General features: G+C 40.6%; 1 protein-coding gene across 2 annotated transcripts in view; it reads left to right on the top strand.

Moving 5' to 3' along the window:
- galnt1 (UDP-N-acetyl-alpha-D-galactosamine:polypeptide N-acetylgalactosaminyltransferase 1) overlaps positions 1-8,177 on the top strand; it is an 81,605-nt gene that overhangs the window by 7,193 nt on the left and 66,235 nt on the right. Inside the window, exon 1 of one of the 2 annotated variants that reach the window (XM_014021859.1) lies at positions 542-999. The exons of the other annotated variant lie outside the window; for it this stretch is intronic. The gene's annotated coding sequence lies outside the window, so the exon portion shown is untranslated. Of the gene's footprint in view, positions 1-541; positions 1,000-8,177 lie in introns of those variants that run through there. 2 annotated transcript variants of the gene reach the window in all.

Raw genomic sequence — 8,177 nt, forward strand, 5'->3', positions numbered from 1 at the left:
TAATTATGAGATAGTATCTCATAATGGGGAAGCCCATTTCTGCCACCCTGATAAAAAAACTTGTATCTCATAATTATGACTTAGCTATCTCATTATTATGATATAGTATCTCATAATTAAGACTTAGCTATCTCATTAATATGAGATAGTATCTCATCTCATTATAATGAGATAGCTAAGTCATAATTATGAGATACAAGTTTTATTTTTTTATCAGGGTGGCAGAAATGGGCTTCCCCATTATGAGATACTATCTCATAATTATGAGATAGTATCTCATGATAATGAGATAGCTAAGTCATAATTATGAGATACAAGTTTTTTTTATTTTTATCAGGGTGGCGGAAATGGGCTTCCATACATTATATAATAAAAAGTGCCATACAAACATAAAGTTTGGTAAGTTTCTCATGCAACAGTTCACTTTGCAATTAAAGCTCTCTAATTCAAAATTAGCAGCCCTTTTTTCATATTTTTTTTCAGCGATGCCTGTGATTTATTTTTTATTTTATTCCTATCCGAGGATGGGATCAGTTCAAGTATTTCTTCCGGGTTGGGATGAGGAGAGAGAGATGCAGTTCTCTCTGCTCATCAGCCTCTCCTCAGTCAGACAGRCAGCGGCGGAGGCAGCACGTCCGCCCAGAGACACACAGCTCAGAACCGGTTCCCAGCGACCGAAGAACCCACCGTCACTTTCACGCTCCTCTCACATGGATGTATCCTCCAGTGACGCCTTTTGACGTCCGGACTCGTGGGGGTCGTGTTAAAACTCACCAGCTCAGCTTTATTTATTTATTTTTATTTGTTAAGGGGAGGACTGGTTTATCTCCGCCGCTCGGAGGGAGACACTCTCCCCACATCGTTAGCTTGCTAAGCTAACTAGCCCGCTAACTTAGCGGTGATACTTTGAACCGTATCAACGTCAGTTTTCTGCCTCCTCGCTAGCCTGCGGTCTTTTTTTGCGGCACACTGGCATATCGAGGAGCCCCGTCTCTCCAGGTAAGCGAACTACATTTTATATATGAAAAAGCTAAAAAATATTATTATGCTGTTCTGTTCACCCCTTAAATCCATCCGCTGGTTCGCCTCTGGCCAGCCAGGCAGTAAGGGTCTCCAGCAGCGACAGGCTACGGCAGAGAGAGGTCCGTGTTGACAGAAGCAGCCAAGCAACGGGGCTGTGATGCGTTTAACACGCTCATTTTCACTTTACCACCCGGCTAATGGCGTGTTCTCTTGAACACATTTAAATACGTTTATGTAAGATGACATTTTGTCAGTAATTGTAACACTAAAAAAAAAATCTAATCTATAGGTTCAACCTTGACTGCTGATTTGCGGTGAATGGGCCACTGCCAGGTTAATATTGTCTCTCACACKACTTCATCTCGTTCTTTGCCGCATCTCAGCTGCAGCCTGTTGTCCTAACGGTTTATTTAAATGGCAGTGACAGCTATCTGACGTCCTGCCTCGACTATCGACCCATTCAAAGAAATGGGAAAGTAGTGCATGCTCAAAGTTGACCCCACACGCTTACAATAGTGTGTATGTAACTTGTTTCTTCCTGGTGGTTGTTTCCTCTTTCTTATTTTCCTCCCTTTTGATCATTTGAGCCTCCAGTGTTGCATCACGGTTAAAACAGCCTAAAACCTCTTGTTTTGTGGCTCTTCTGTCTCTTGAGTCTGTTAGAGGTCAGATCGTGCCTCTCAGCTTTTCTCTGAGAGGAAAAATAGTGAATATGATGAACATGTTTGTGTTGAGTTGCAGCTTTGGAACCGTCCGTCTGTCCATTCATTTTCTTCCGCCTATCCGGGGTCGGGTCTCGGGGGCAGCAGTCAAAGCAGAGAGACCCAGACTTCCCTCCCTCCAGCCACTTGGACCAGCTCCTCTGGGGGAATCCCAAGGTGTTCCCAGGCCAGCTGAGAAACATAGACCCTCAAGCGTGTCCTGGGTCTTCCTCAGTGGGACGTGTCTGGAACACCTCACCAGGGAGGCGTCCAGGAGGCATCCTAACCAGATGAACCACCTCAACTGGCTCCTCTCAACGTGGAGGAGCAGCGGCTCTACTCTGAGTCCCTCCTGGATGACTGAGCTTCTCACCCTATCTTTAAGTGAGAGCCCAGACACCCTGCAAAGGAAACTCATTTTACCTGCTTGTGTCCGTGATCTCGTTTTTTCGGTCACTAYCCAAAGCTCGTGACCATAGATGAGGGTAGGAACGTAGACTGACGGGTAAATCGAGAGCTTCACCTTCTGGCTCAGCTCTCTTCACCACGACAGACCGGTACAATACCCGCTTCACTGCAGATGCAGCACCAATCTACCTGTCGATCTCCCGCTCCATTCTTCCCTCATTCGTGAACAAGACCCAGAGATACTTAAACTCCTCCACTTGGGGTAGAACCTCTTCTGCGACCCGGAGAAGGCACCCTACCGTTTTCCGGCTCAAGACCATGGTCTTGAATTTTGAGGCACTGATCCTCATCCCGGCCGCTTCACACTCGGCTGTGAACGGCTCCAGTGAGAGCTGGAGATCAGGATCTGATGAAGCCAATAGGACCACATCCACAAAAAGCAGAGACGTGATCCTAAGGTGACCAAAAAGGATCCTCTCAACACCTTGGTTGCTCCTAGAAATTCTGTCCATAAAAGTTATGAACAGAATCGATGACAAAGGGCAACCTTGATGGAGTCCAACTCTCACCGGATACGAGTCTGACTTACTACCGGTAATGTGGACCAAGCTCTGGCACTGGTTATACAGGGACCTAACAGCCTGTATCAATGGGCCTGGTACCCCATGCTCCCGGAGTACCCCCCCACGGGAGTCCCCGAGGGATACGGTCGAACGCCTTCTCCAAGTCCACAAAACACATGCAGACTGGCTGAGCAAACTCCCATGCACCCTCCAGGACCGCTGTTCCACAAAGCAGCTGTGGAACTTTAAATATATTTAAATTACATTCAGAGTATTTGAGTCTCGTGGAAACTTTTCATAGGTTTTGGTTTGAGTGGTTGGGGCTTCACTGCTGTGTGTGTGTGTGACCATTGATTGTGCTTGAGTGAGCATGCATTAACAATGCTGTAATTATCTTAAAAGATAAGAACATTGATTTACACTATCAATCCAACAGCTGCCACAATCGCAACGAAGGTAAAGATGTATGATTGACAGAAAACCTATTTATCATGTTGTGCTCCTTGACGGGAGAAACATCCTCTGTGTTTAGGGTTTTAAGTGTTGTAGAACGGTTTGTGTGTCTTTATAAAACCTTTRGTAATAGTATGTTTATGAACATTAACTGAAACTTCAATAAATTTGATGACAACGTTGATTTCCATGACAATAATGTCTGGGAAAATGCTTCCAGATATCGTTCATGTTTAAACAGGGCCTCAGTCAAACCTTGTAATGATTGTGTGATATCACGCAACAAGATCTCTTGTGATCTACCAATTCAGATTTTCGCCCATTATAAAAAAAAAATTACTATTACGTCTATTTTGTTTGTGGCTAAGGTCAAACAGATAGTGTAATCATTGCCTCCAACAATCTAACCATTCACTTTATGATTATCTTCTGAAAGCTTTTAAGAATCCATCATGAAATATCTTGCTTGCAGGCAGACTTAAAGGTATTTATTGGTAACCTGGTAAAAACCAGACCCTTGTCCTTCACTTTGCTTCGTACAGAGGGTCTGGACTTGCTGCTATTGAGAAGCGATTCTTGCTGGAGGCGTGGCCTCTGCTGAAGCGTGTGTGTTGTCGCTGTGAAGGAGGCGAAGCTAAGAAGCTAACCGGAAATHGCGTGTGCTGTAAACAACCCTACTGAGAGGAGAAATATACCGAGCTGAACGAGACGACTGTAAATGAGAGCTGCTGCTTTGTCAGACAAATTTAATTTAATTTGGAAGCCTTATCAACACAGACTGGCTTCATTCACTTCCTCCACTGCCGTATGCTAAAATAACTAGCAGACACTGCGCAGAAAATCGACTTCTTTCAAAACTCCTCCTTCTGTTCTCTGATTGGCCCAGGTAAAATAAACCACAAGCAGACACTGCACAGAAAATCGACGTTCTGTTCTCTGATTGGCCCGGCTAAAAATCTGCCAGCGAAATCCTTGTCTATGGGAGAAGTCCCAGACGGAGCAGTGAAGGGAAACTAGAATTGAGCGGAGCTGCGTAGGAAGGCCAGGGCCAGGCTAATTTATTGGTGACATTTTAAACAAAGCTCTTGCGCAATCAGTGGCCAGAAATGCTTTAGGAATCAGTCTCAGCTRTAACACAWCATTTTAGCTCAATAAAACTGACCAAGTCATAGCCACTTCATGCTTATAAAGRTCAGCCCATCTTGAATTCGGTTKACTSCAAAGTTARTCAGTTGTAGATGTCCAATTATTGCTTTCTGCTTGTTTGCAGTCTTGCCTCGGTGCTGTTTAAGTGAACCCGGTCTCCTGTTAAACCACAACTGTCAAGCACCAAAAGGAAATGAATCATGTTCCTCATTTCAAGGCCGTTGAGTCGCTAGATGTGCTTCCTGCCCTGACTCTGTTCAGGCCWCAGCAGATGTGTTGCCTTGGGTTTATGCCCAGATGTGTGACGATAGTTTAAAATGTTTTTTCCAACTACATCAGTTTTTTTTAGCTGTTATTGGGGTGAATTTAAAAAGTTTGTTATACATGCATGACTGTGGTACGTACWTTGACACATTTTGTACACAGGTGGTTCTAATTCTTAAAATGGCCTGTATTTAGTTTWTTACATTTAAAGCTATAGTAGCTGTCAAAATCTTCAAAAGTAATTTTAATAATTTAACTCACAGTGTAGTGAGATAATCGGCAGCTTTAGTGCTTTGGTAGAAAAGTTTGTGAGAACTGGATTTTGTCAAATGTTAACTAGAGAAATTGAATTTCCTGCGAAAATGCTAGTGTGAATACCAGTTGCTGAAAACTTTAGCTGAAAGTTGCTGAAATTGACCTGAAAATGTTTAACAGCAAAAGTATTATTGTAAGTTAAACTTGATAAGCTGAAAGAAGCWAAATAAATGCAGAAAAACAGTAAAAATGAACAAAAATACAGCTGAAATAGCATAAAGAAGCTAAAAGCTAAAATAGCTGAATAAAGCCGAAAGCAACTGTAAGAAGCWCAAAGAACTCAAATTAGCATAAATTAGCTAATACCTGCTAAACATTAGCTAAAAGTGCAGCAAGTAGTTGAATATAGCAGAAAGCATCGTAAAAAAGTAAATAGCACAAAAAACTAGAAAAAGGCTGAAGAATAGCAGAAAGAAGCAGAATTTTAGCTGAAATAGCAGAAAAAGCTAAAATTAGCAAAAAAGTAGCTAAAATTTGCACAGTCGAGTAAAAAAGAGCATAACCAGAACAAACTGTGTAAGGTTTTGTAAAGATTTAGAAACAATTTGAAGGATTTTATGGGTGTTGAAAATAACTTTATTCATTTTAAAAGGCAAAAAAGTGGTTAAAGAAGTGAAATAGCTAAAAAAAGTATAAATAGCTGAAATAACAAAAGTCATAGCAGGCATGGCATGAAAGAGCTGAACGTTTTGATATATGAATTGTTGAAATAGCATAAAAATTGTGGAACTAGAAAGGGGCCAAATAACGTAAGAAAAAAATGATCTCAGTAGTGTGAATGCTGTAAGGTATTCACACTGATTAGATGGCTTATGTATGAAGGAAATGCCCAAAATACAATCTTAAGGAGTGTCATGAAGCACGTTTCTGAGCAGTAGCTACCAATCAATAATAATTGTGAGCATTAAAATGCCCCAAATTATCACTACTTTAATTGCGCACAAGCAAAGTTACTTTCAAAACCAGCTGGGAAATCTCAATAGCCGGTGGTTTGAGGTTTCCTCTTTCAGTAAATGCAAACAAATTCTCATTATAATACACAAAAATAGAATTCAGACGATTTTCYACAGCAAATACGTGAAGTTCTTATTTTGAAAAGAAACGACGACTAAAAGCTGTAGCAGAATTAAATTTGGGAGGAGAAAATTGTTCAAATGAGATGCACCAATATATTTTTATTTAACGGGAAAATTTAGGCAAACAATCAGAACTGATTGCCGAATTTAGTTGTAAGCAAAGGYGAGGAATATTAGCTTTTTTACTAACACAACTTTAATGAAAAATCATGAGTCTGAGTTATATTATTTTCCAAACATTTAATAATGTAGCAATTGTGTTAGAAGCATAAAAATCAAATCAAAGCACTGGAAATTTGCAAATTTGGACAGCTGTTATGGCTTTAAATCCAAACATACGCATATTCTGTTTCTTTGATTTTGCTTTCCTTTAAACAATGCTGAAAGTGCAAAAAGTTGACGGTGATAATCCTAATCTGTTTTTCATGTATATGGTGTTTGTTATTGAGCGTGGCTCTGGTCCATTTATTGGTCCGAGCTGGTCTGGAACAATAGTCCTATTCTGACCCGTGTCTCCGGAGGGAGGCAACAGCACTGCGTCCTCGGCACTCTGTGTGCCAGCAAGGCTCGCTTTAGGATTCGGTTTCCACAGCCACCTGGACCTCAGAGCACAGGAATGCCATTGTTCCTTCTTCCAGGCAATGTCCAGATTAAATGCTCATGCAAACGCACACATGCTCATAAACAGGCGCGTTGACTTTGCTAGAAAGTACTTAATTTAGTTGATGGAATATCTGGTATCATTCTACACCACAGGACTCAGCTGCCAACTACTGTGCGGATGATAAAATGCACTCATTGTGCCTCTTTTCACCGCCGGGTTGATACTTCTGTCAGTTTCAAAGCCTCCATGTGAGAAACTGTGGTCAGTATGTTTGTTAATAAAAGAAGAAGTGATCTGCGCCCACTCATGTGGCTTTACCAGGCAAGAAATACAAGAACGTAAGTGTGCCCTTCTGAAAGACTTTATCACTGTGAAAACAAAGCTGGAGCTGATAAATCTCTGCTGTTATTACTTCAGTCATTTGATGTAAGACTAAATATTTACTGTATTCTTATCTTATTTGGAGTACGTTCTTAAAACAGACGGAATCAAAGTGCTGGACAAAAAAGTTAACTAATGCTACATTCACATTGCAGATTTTAATGCTCATTTTCAGTATTTTGCTTAGATTTGATATATTTTTTGTATGATTCACGTTACAGTTTATATGTGACCTCTATCAGACTCCAKTGTGAACATTCCCAGCAGCAACTCACATGCATTGTTGTGCAATCTGAGACCGACTAAATTATAATGTGCTATGCTTGTTTCGTCCAGTGTTTTCATGTGATCTTCCTCCCGACTCTGGTGCACAGTTTCACTTCTGGAACAGGAGCGACATACTGGAAGTAGAAACAAACCCAATTGTCGATCCCATCATGCTATTATCGATGTGATCCAACGTGTTGGTGTGGATTCTCAGTCAACCTGGACAGGATAAATCTAGAAAGTTTTTTTTTWATTTTAAAGACAAAGAAACTGGACATCTGTTCTGTGGTTGAAGACCTGGCCCAAGTTTTAAATTGAATAATGTTGGTATCATCCAACATCTGGATCAGATCTCGCTGATACAATTCAATCCAATTCAGTTTTTTTATATAGCGCCAAGTCACAAAAAGTCTCAGGGCACTGTACCAAAAAATAAAATAAAATAAAATAAATTTAAATAGATAAATAAATCAATGTAAGAAAGCCAGCAGATTGTGTTGAATCACTTCATCAGAGTCTCCCATCCTGAGCAGCACATTGGCAACAGTAGAAAGGAAAAACTCCCTTTTGCCAGTAAGAAGCCTCAAGTAGAACCAGGCTCAGGCCAAAGGCCTCATTTGAGAGGGCATGACTGGTCCAGATGTACTGTCCTCTGGAAGAGAGACAGTGAAAAACAGAGGCAAAAGCAGAAATGTTGGTGTGAATTTTATCTGTATTGAAATAATTTATCAATAAAGAATCTCCTTTATATATGTGAGCCATCATATCGAAATGAGGATTAAGTCAAATTTGGTCAAAATGACCTAATTACATTTTCAGATTAGTGGCTTTAAAAGCTACATTTTGATACCTGGATCATTCTGATATCATAATTAAATCCATGTACATGACTTAATTTGTCTTGTTGGTTACAATAATACATAAATATTTGGTCTGAATCCTAATTTGATGTAATTTTAATGAGGAATTTTTGATG

Source organism: Austrofundulus limnaeus, unplaced genomic scaffold (genome assembly GCF_001266775.1).
Source record: "Austrofundulus limnaeus strain Quisiro unplaced genomic scaffold, Austrofundulus_limnaeus-1.0 Scaffold308, whole genome shotgun sequence".
Taxonomy (NCBI): Eukaryota; Metazoa; Chordata; class Actinopteri; order Cyprinodontiformes; family Rivulidae; genus Austrofundulus; species Austrofundulus limnaeus.